The 9,265-nt window shown below is 41.9% G+C and overlaps 1 pseudogene; it reads left to right on the forward strand.

Moving 5' to 3' along the window:
* Positions 1–215: 215 nt before the first annotated feature.
* LOC100340302 (olfactory receptor 5D3-like) lies at positions 216–1,159 on the forward strand (annotated as a pseudogene).
* The last annotated feature ends 8,106 nt before the right edge of the window (positions 1,160–9,265 follow it).

A 9,265-nucleotide genomic window follows, 5' to 3' on the forward strand; every position in this document is an offset into this window, starting at 1 on the left:
CCCACTAACTGCTAATACAGAGTCTAACTACAAATAAGCTTCTTAACTTATATATACCTCCACTTACTTATATGTATCTAAAAATATGAGGCTGCTTGTGTGACAATGCATGATGTATGTTTTAGCACATGCTTGAAAAAGAGTAAATATTATGCTTGACAGATCATTATCCTTCTTATTTGCATCATTATTTCAGATTCTCTCTAGCAACAATCATGTTGCTAGCTGAAGGAAATCAGACTTCTGCAGTCACCTTCACCCTCTTGGGCTTCTCAGAATATCCGGACCTCCAGGTGCCCCTGTTCCTGGTATTCCTGACCATCTACACAGTCACCGTGCTGGGGAATCTGAGCATGATTCTGATCATCAGAATCAACCCCAAACTCAAAACTCCCATGTACTTTTTTCTCAGCCACTTGTCCTTTATTGATTTCTGTTATTCCACCACAGTCACACCCAAACTGTTGGAGAACTTGGTTCTGGAAGACAGAACCATCTCCTTTACAGGATGCATCATGCAATTTTTCTTTGCTTGCTTATTTGCAGTGACAGAAGCATTCATGTTGACCATGATGGCTTATGATAGATACGTAGCAGTTTGTAAACCTCTGCTTACACAGTCATCATGTCCCCAAAGCTCTGTGCTTTGTTGGTGGCTGGGCCCTACACATGGGGTATAGTCTGTTCCCTGATACCCACTTATTTTCTTTTGAAATTATCCTTCTGTGGGTCTAGCATCATCAATAATTTTCTCTGTGAGTATTCTGCCATCGTCTCTGTCTCCTGCTCTGATCCCTACATCGGCCAAATGTTCTCTTCTGTCATCGCCATAGTCAATGAGGTGAGCTCCTTGGTAATCATTCTCGCTACTTATTCTTTCATCTTTGTCAATCTCATAAAAATGCAGTCTGCTGGCAGGAAGCAAAAAGCTTTCTCTACCTGTGCCTCCCACCTGACTTCCATCACAATTTTCCATGGGACTATCATGTTCCTTTATTGTGTACCCAACTCCAAACATTCATGGCTGATGATCAAACTAGGTTCTGTGTTTTATATAGTCGTCATCCCCATGCTGAATCCTTTAATCTATAGCCTAAGGAATAAAGATGTAAAAGACAGTTTTAGGAAGTTAGTGAATCATGCAACATCATTGTATTGAATATTTCTATTTCTGAAAGAAATTCAAATGATTATGTCATGAATTGTTCAGTATTTCTAGTAAAGATGATGATTTGAATTATTTAGTCCACTACAGAGGAATTGAAATCTCTTGTCATAAATATTTTATTTGACCATTTTATTTCTATTCTTGTCACTGTTTAGAACAATAGTTGCAAATATGTGAAATAAAACATGTGCTATGTGTTGAATAATGTTCCCCAAACTTTGCCTGTCGCCCAGAACTGCAGAAGTGACCTTACGTGGAAATAGTATACAGAAGTAATTAGGTAACGTGAGTTGAAATCACAGTGAAATTGGACAAAGCAGACACTCAGGGAAGAAGAGCTTGTGAAAATGGAAGTAGATTGACACTTTCTTGCTTTTGGCCAGGAGTGGATGAAGGTTTCTCTCTTACCAAATTCAGGTAGAAGACAGTCACTGCTAGTACTATGAGTAAATTCTGATCTTGAGAATTTCAAGAACATACATAAACCTTGTTTTTGCCAAATTTGTGTCAGTATGCTGCAGTAGCCCCAGGAAATCCATTTACCAAATCAACATCAGACCACAGAACATAAATTGCTACACTTATGTATCAACTTTGTATTTTTCAACACATTCTTCAACTCCACTTTCACAATGAGAGTCAACATACAGAAGAAATGAGCCTCTCCTGAATAGGAGTGTGCAAATGGAAGGAATCACAGTGGGAAGTGAGAAACACTGTTAGTAAGATTCTACCGGTTTCTTCATTCCTTTTCAGTAAAAGACTCCTGTACTTTTATTGTGGAACAGGAAACAATGTTAAATGTGATGACTAAGTATCATGTAATATGTTGATTTTATGTGAAGTTCTTGTAAGATTATCAAGAAAATAAAAAATAATTCAGTTATTAATCTCATGATTTCTAACTAATATCTCACACTTGATTGTACAAATCCTACTGACACAGTGAATATCATAATAAATTTCAGAAATAGTTATATAATCATTGCTTTATTTATAAGATTAATCTTTTGGGCCGGCACCGTGGCTCACTTGGTTAATCCACCTGCAGCGCAGGCATCCCATATGGGCGCTGGGTTCTAGTCCCTGTGGCCCAAGAGGGCAGTGGAGGAGGGCCCAGGTTCTTGGCTCCTGCATCTGCAAGGAAGACCAGGAAGAAGCACCTGGCTCCTTTCTTCAGATCAGTGCAGTGCCAGCCGTGGCAGCATTTGGGGTGATGAATCAACAGAAGGAAGACCTTTCTCTCTCTCTCTCTCTCTCTCTCTCTCTCTGTCTAATTCTGTCAGATAAATAAATAAGAAAAGATTAATCTTTTGCTGATTACATATTTTATCTGCATGAAATAATTCTGTTTATTAAACAAAAATCACACATTTGTAACTTTTTTTTTTTTTTGACAGGCAGAGTGGACAGTGAGAGAGAGAGACAGAAAGAGAAAGGTCTTCCTTTTGCCGTTGGTTCACCCTCCAATGGCCGCCGCGGCCGGAGCGCTGTGGTCGGCGCACCGCGCTGATCCGAAGGCAGGAGCCAGGTGCTTTTCCTGGTCTCCCATGGGGTGCAGGGCCCAAGCACTTGGGCCATCCTCCACTGCACTCCCGGGCCACAGCAGAGAGCTGGCCTGGAAGAGGGGCAACCGGGACAGAATCCGGCGCCCCGACCGGGACTAGAACCCGGTGTGCCGGCACCACAAGGCGGAGGATTAGCCTAGTGAGCCGCGGCGCCGGCTTGTAACTGTTTTGACTCAAATGTTCTCTAAATCGATTACTCAGTATTGTGTGTCCAATATAGCTATTAATACACCACTTTGGAGGGCCTGGGCTCCTTGAAATGACTGAGTTCAAGTCATACTTTGGCTCTAGATTCCAGCCTTCTGCTAATTCAAATTCTGTGAGACAGAAAATGCTGACTCAGTTAAGTCTCTGCCACTCACATGGGAGACCTGAAATGAGTTCTTGGCTCCTGGCTCCAGACTGACTCAGCTCAGGCCTTTTTGGGCATTTGGGGAGTGAACTTGTGGATTGGAGTTACTAAGACCATTTTAAATCATAACTTTTTACCTTTCTTCCACTGGCAATAAGTTGATTTTAATGTTAAATTTTAGTTATGATACACATAACAGCAAGCACAATATTATAGCTTTTTATTTCAGAATAATTATAACTTTACCAATAAAAAATGGTGACTACTTCAAAGATTTTCCATATGCCCCCTATTTAGCTTTTCTTATTATTTTTATATCAGCATACTGCATTTGTCACAATATTGGCTAAAAAGTAGGAGAATTACACTGTTTTTAAAAAGTTGATCTACTAGGGGTGGCATTGTAGCATAAAGAGTTCAGTTGCTTCCTGCAATATTGGAATTCTATATTGGCATCTATTTGAATCCTTACTGCTCCATTTCTGATCCAGCCCCCTGCTAATTCTCCTGGTAGAACAGCAGGGGATGGCCAAGTCCTTGGGCTTCTGCTCCTATGTAGAAGACACAGATAAAGTTCCCAGTTCCTGACCCAGCCCCTGCCCTTGTGGTCATTTGGGGAGCGAACCAGCAGATGGAATTTCTCTCTCTCTCTCTCTCTCTGCCTCTTCCTCTCCCTCTCTATAACTCTGCCTTTCAAATAAATAAAATGTCATTAAAAAGATTATGTATTTAAATTTGAGAAATTAAGTTTTCATGACTCTCATGAAATAATTTATTTATGATTTGTTTAAATTCCTATGAAGTTCCTGCAAGATGTGACAGGAGGAGACTAATATGATGGGACTGAAAGACAGGACACACAGGCAAGCATGGCCTTGTAGTATGCTTTGATAAACTTGGGCTTTTGGCCGGTGCCGGCTCACTATGATAATCCTCCGCCTTGCGGCACTGGCACACCAGGTTCTAGTCCCGGTCGGGGTGCCGGATTCTGTCCCGGTTGCCCCTCTTCCAGGCCAGCTCTCTGCTGTGGCCAGAGAGTGCAGTGGAGGATGGCCCAAGTGCTTGGGCCCTGCACCCCATGGGAGACCAGGAGAAGCACCTGGCTCCTGCCATCGGATCAGCGCAGTGCGCCGGCCACAGCACGCCAGCCGCGGCGGCCATTGGAGGGTGAACCAACGGCAAAGGAAGACCTTTCTCTCTGTCTCTCTCTCTCACTGTCCACTCTGCCTGTAAAAAAAAAAAAAAAAAAAAAAAAAAAAAAAAAAAAAAAACACCTTGGGCTTTTGTTTTTAGTGAAGTATAGAAATCCTAGAGACCATTAGGAGGGTTATATGATCTAATTAAAATTTTACATCTTGACTGCCATTCCCAATGAAACCCCTTTTCAGCATGAAGCAGCCACACTGACCATCGTCCAGTCCCCCTAACAGAGGTTAGGGTCCATTCTTGTTGAGCAGGTGGAATTTGAGGAGTCATGGTTTAACAGGCAGTCTGGAAATTAAGGGTGGAAAATGTTAACCCAGAAGTTTCCTTAGCAAGGTCAGAAGTGCCTGCCTACCCACTCCTTGGGAGCTTCCAAATTTACCATGAGAATAGCAGGGAGTGTTCACTCCATCCTCCTGAGCTCACAGTTTATTGTGAAAACAAGTTACCTTTCCCACAATTCTGGATTATTTTGTTTTGTTTTGTTTTATCGTGAGCAAGTTAGATAGGATAGAAGATTGTAAATCAGGTCTTTTGATGGGTTTTTGTCCCTGCCTTGTAATTGGATGTCAATCAAAATTGTGCTGGAGGCCAGCACTGCAGCTCATTAGGCTAATCTTTCGCCTGCGGTGCTGGTACTCCGGGTTCTAGTCCTGGTTGGGGCGCTGGTTCTGTCCTGGTTGCTCCTCTTGCAGTCCAGCTCTCTGCTGTGGCCTGGGAAGGCAGTGGAGGATGGCCCAGGTCCTTGGGCCCTGCACCCACATCGGAGACCAGGAGGAGGCACCTGGCTCCTGGCTTTGGATTGGCGCAGTGTGCCAGCTGTAGCAGCCATTTGTGGGGTGAACCAATGGAAGGAAGAACTTTCTCTCTCTCTCTCTCTCTCTCTCTCTCTCTCACTGTCTAACTCTGCCTGTCAAAAAATAAATTGTGCTGGATACTCAGCTTCTCTGTGGATTACCTATTATGGATCCAACACGTTCAATAAATTTCATGAGAACATTCTGCTGGATATTGTTTACTATATCCAGGTATTTCTTTTTCACTTTAGCTAATCTATTGATTTAGGAAATCTTATAGTCATCACTCCATGAATTTCATTTTTTAAAAATTTTTTACAGGCAGAGTGGACAGTGAGAGAGAGAGACAGAGAGAAAGGTCTTCTTTTGCCGTTGGTTCACCCTCCAATGGCCGCTGCGGCCAGCTCACCGTGCTGATCCAAAGCCAGAAGCTAGGTGCTTCTCCTGGTCTTCCATGTGGGTGCAGGGCCCAAGCACTTGGGCCATCCTCCACTGCACTCCCAGGCCACAGCAGAGAGCTGGCCTGGAAGAGGGGCAACCGGGACAGAATCCGGTGCCCCGACCGGGACTAGAACCCGGTGTGCCAGCGCCACAGGCGGAGGATTAGCCTATTGAGCCGCAGCACCGGCCCACTCCATGAATTTCATTTTCCACTTTGTCTTTAGCCACACATTCTACCACTGAACATCTCAGTCATTCCCACCTTGCTATCACCCTTTAACTCCAAAAGCACATGGTGAATGTGACTACAGGATTCATGATGCACATGGGACTAACCTGTCTGCTAACAGGCTTAAAACATGAGGTATGAAAATCTTAGAAACTTTATGGAAAGGTAGCAGACTCCAGAGTATTTCAGTATTCAATGTGCCTTTACTAAACCTATTTCTGTGGGATTGTTCATATTTACTTTAAAATATTACTTTCACGTGGAATCCTTCCCTGAATGTAAGATAGTCATCCCTTACCCTCTTAATGTGATTTATGTTTTATTCTCACAGGCTTAGAAGATATTTTTAATACAGGGGATGATGAAATTATTTGTTATGTATTTCTTCTAATAGGATATAAGAACTCAGAGGTCAGAGGGAAATTATTTTACTGTATTTGTGGTTATAATGCTTCTAAAAGGGCGTAGAACACACTTGTGGCATTCAATGAGTACCTACTGGATGAATAAATGAGAAAAGCATTTAACAATTGGGGGTTAAAAGTATACTACTTTGTATTATGTTCTGTTACCATGCTAATACTTGTGGGGTTTTTGTCAATGAATATAGCACACAACCAATATTTTTAAAGATTTATTTCATTTATTTGAAGGGCAGAATAATACACAGAATGTGAGAGGACATACGTAAAGAGATCTTGCATCCAGTGGTTCACTCTCCTAATGACTGTGACAGTCAGGGCTGTTCCAAGCCAAAGCCAGGAGCCTGGAACTCTATAACAACCTCCCGGGTGGGTAGCAGGTTCCCAATTAATTAGATTATCTTCTGTTGCTTTCCCATGTGAATTAGCAGGGAGCTGTATCAGAAAGTAGAGCACCCAGGACTCAAATCAGCACTTTTATATAGGATATCAGCATCCTAGACAGGAGCTTAACCTGCTGTACCACAATGCTGGCTCTCTCACAACTAATATTTTAAAAACCAAATAATAGAAATAACATACTGAAAGATCATGATGCTTATATAAACAGACGCTTATGCTACTATTATAATCAGTAAAGCATTTCTTTGTCTACTTTTAATTATTTAGTTTTAGCTGTAAGGTCTAAAATCACTTGACTGTCTTACATTTGTCAGCATCACACAAGGGAGAAGAAGGTGCAACTTCTGCAGTGGGCAAAAGTTAAGGGTTATTACGGTAGAATGAATAGGAATGTCCAAAGACATCTAGCTCCTAATCCTCGGAACTTGTGAATGCTGCTTTGTATCCAAAAGAAATGTTAGAGATGAAACGGAGTTAAGGACTGTGAAATGGAAGATTATCCTTGAAATATGGTGGGTTCTGAATGTCCTTCCATGTCCTTGTAAGTAGTAAGTAAAGGATACTTGATAGGGAGGAGAAGGACGCAGCATGGCAGTGGGAACAGGCTGCGGTAATGCTTCACAAGGCTGGACACTGACAATGGCCAGAAGCAGAAACAATCGGGAAACAGCAGACTCCCCCCACTACATCTTCCAGAGGAACCAGTGCTGCAGATAACTTGATTCAAGCCCCATACAACACGTTTTGAACTTATGACTTCCAGAATTGTGAGATAATAAATTTGTATTATTTGAAATTGCTAAGTTTGTGTAATTTATTTTTGAGTAATAGGAAACTATTTAATTACCTTTCTAAAAATTCTTACATTTGGGGCCTGTGCCTTAGCATAGTAGATTAAGCCTCCACCCGCTCTGCTGGCATTCCATATGGACGCAGGTTCATGTCCCGGTCGTTCCTTTTCTGATCTAGCTCTCTGATATGGCGTGGGAAGCAGTGAAAGATTGGTCCAAGTACTTGGGCCCCGGCACCCATGTAGGAGACTCACAGGAAGCTCCTGACTCTTGGCTTTGGATTGTCCCAGCTCCAGTCATTGCAGCCATTTAGGGAATGAACCAGTGGATGGAGGACCTTTCTTTCTGTCTCTGTCTCTGTCTCTGTCTCTCTCTCTCTTGAATAAACCTTTAAAAATGCATACCTTTAAAAGGCATTTAAGTAGAAACTGTAAATATGGCCATGAGTTCAGAAATTGATTAATCTGTTTCCTAAAGGGAATGGCACAAGGATACCATAAGGCTATCAGGAAACCTGAATAAAGCGAATTTGCTACAAATCATTCCAGGAAATCAAGATTTTAAAAACAGCTGTCTGCTACTTGGACTGGCCTCTCTTTAGGAACAGTGTAGGGGACAAAAAGAGTGAGTAGCTTTCCTGTAAAGGCCTGTAAAGTAACAGCCTGCAGAGCGGCTCCTTATTCCTGGGAAGGGCAGGAGGCTGCAGTTATATTAGGGACGAGTCCTTAAACTAATTATAAAAACTGGCAGAGGTTTGTGTAAGTATCTGTATTCATGGTAGCAGCCAAAACAAGTGTACACTTTATTGAAATTTAAAATAAACGTGCACTTGCATAACATTCCACCCCTCTAATGACATTTAGAAATACACTTTCAGGGGCTGGTGCTGCGGTGCAGCAAATGAAGCTGCTACTTGAGATGCAGGCATTCGACAATGGAGTGCTTTAAATCCCAGCCACTCTGCTTCTCCCGCATCCTGTGAATGCCCCTGGGAAGGCAGCAGAAGATGGACTGAGCATTTGGGTCCCTGCACCCACATGGGAGACCTAGATGGAGCTCCTGGCTTTTGACCTCAGCCCAGCTGTTGTGGCCTATAAAGAGAGAACCAGTGGACAGAAGATAGATTTCTTTTTCTCTCTCTTCCTTTCTTTTCCCTTCCTCTCTATCACTCTTCCTTTAGAATAAGAAATGTTGATAATAAATAAAAATACATTTACAAAATCAAATGGAAAATACTGTAAGGTTTCGCAAAATAATTTTGTGAGCTCCATAGGAAGCAAAATCTATTTAGTTTCTTAATTTATACAAATTAGATGAAGGAATAGTTCAATAATGAGTTCAGCTATGGATATAAAGAATAACAGCATACTATTTTTCTCTGATTACCCTAAGTCAGAAATCGGCTATTAATGGTCTTGAGATACAAGTTCTCAGTACACAGAGTGGCTCACTGTAGATTTTTCCCTGTTCTATTTAGCACACACCCACACCTACACACACACACACCTTCTCTGACCAAATGTCTTCTTATGAAAATATAAACATGTTGATGGACACTTGAAGTATGAAGAATGCATGTGTTATCTAAATTTTGGAAACTAATACTTGAGTTTTTCTCTATTGGTCTTGCAGTCTTGGACGATTTAGCCCTGGCTGAATGCCCATAGAATGGCAGTAAAGTGAATGAGCTCAGGTGAGACTAACAAACCAGCAACTGGTCAGTTCACAGAATAGTGAATCCTAACAAAGCTGAGAAGGAGGCAATACAACAAGGGTATGGACCCTGGGTGTTTTTACCACTTGCTTCAGTTCCTTAGTTTAGGAATAGGAGTGCTGCCACCTGTTTGGCATATCAATTTTATGAAATGGTAGGATAGACAACACTTCACTAA

The sequence above is a fragment of the Oryctolagus cuniculus genome, chromosome 1 (assembly GCF_051225735.1).
Source record: "Oryctolagus cuniculus isolate XC-2025 breed Fujian yellow rabbit chromosome 1, ASM5122573v1, whole genome shotgun sequence".
NCBI lineage: Eukaryota > Metazoa > Chordata > Mammalia > Lagomorpha > Leporidae > Oryctolagus > Oryctolagus cuniculus.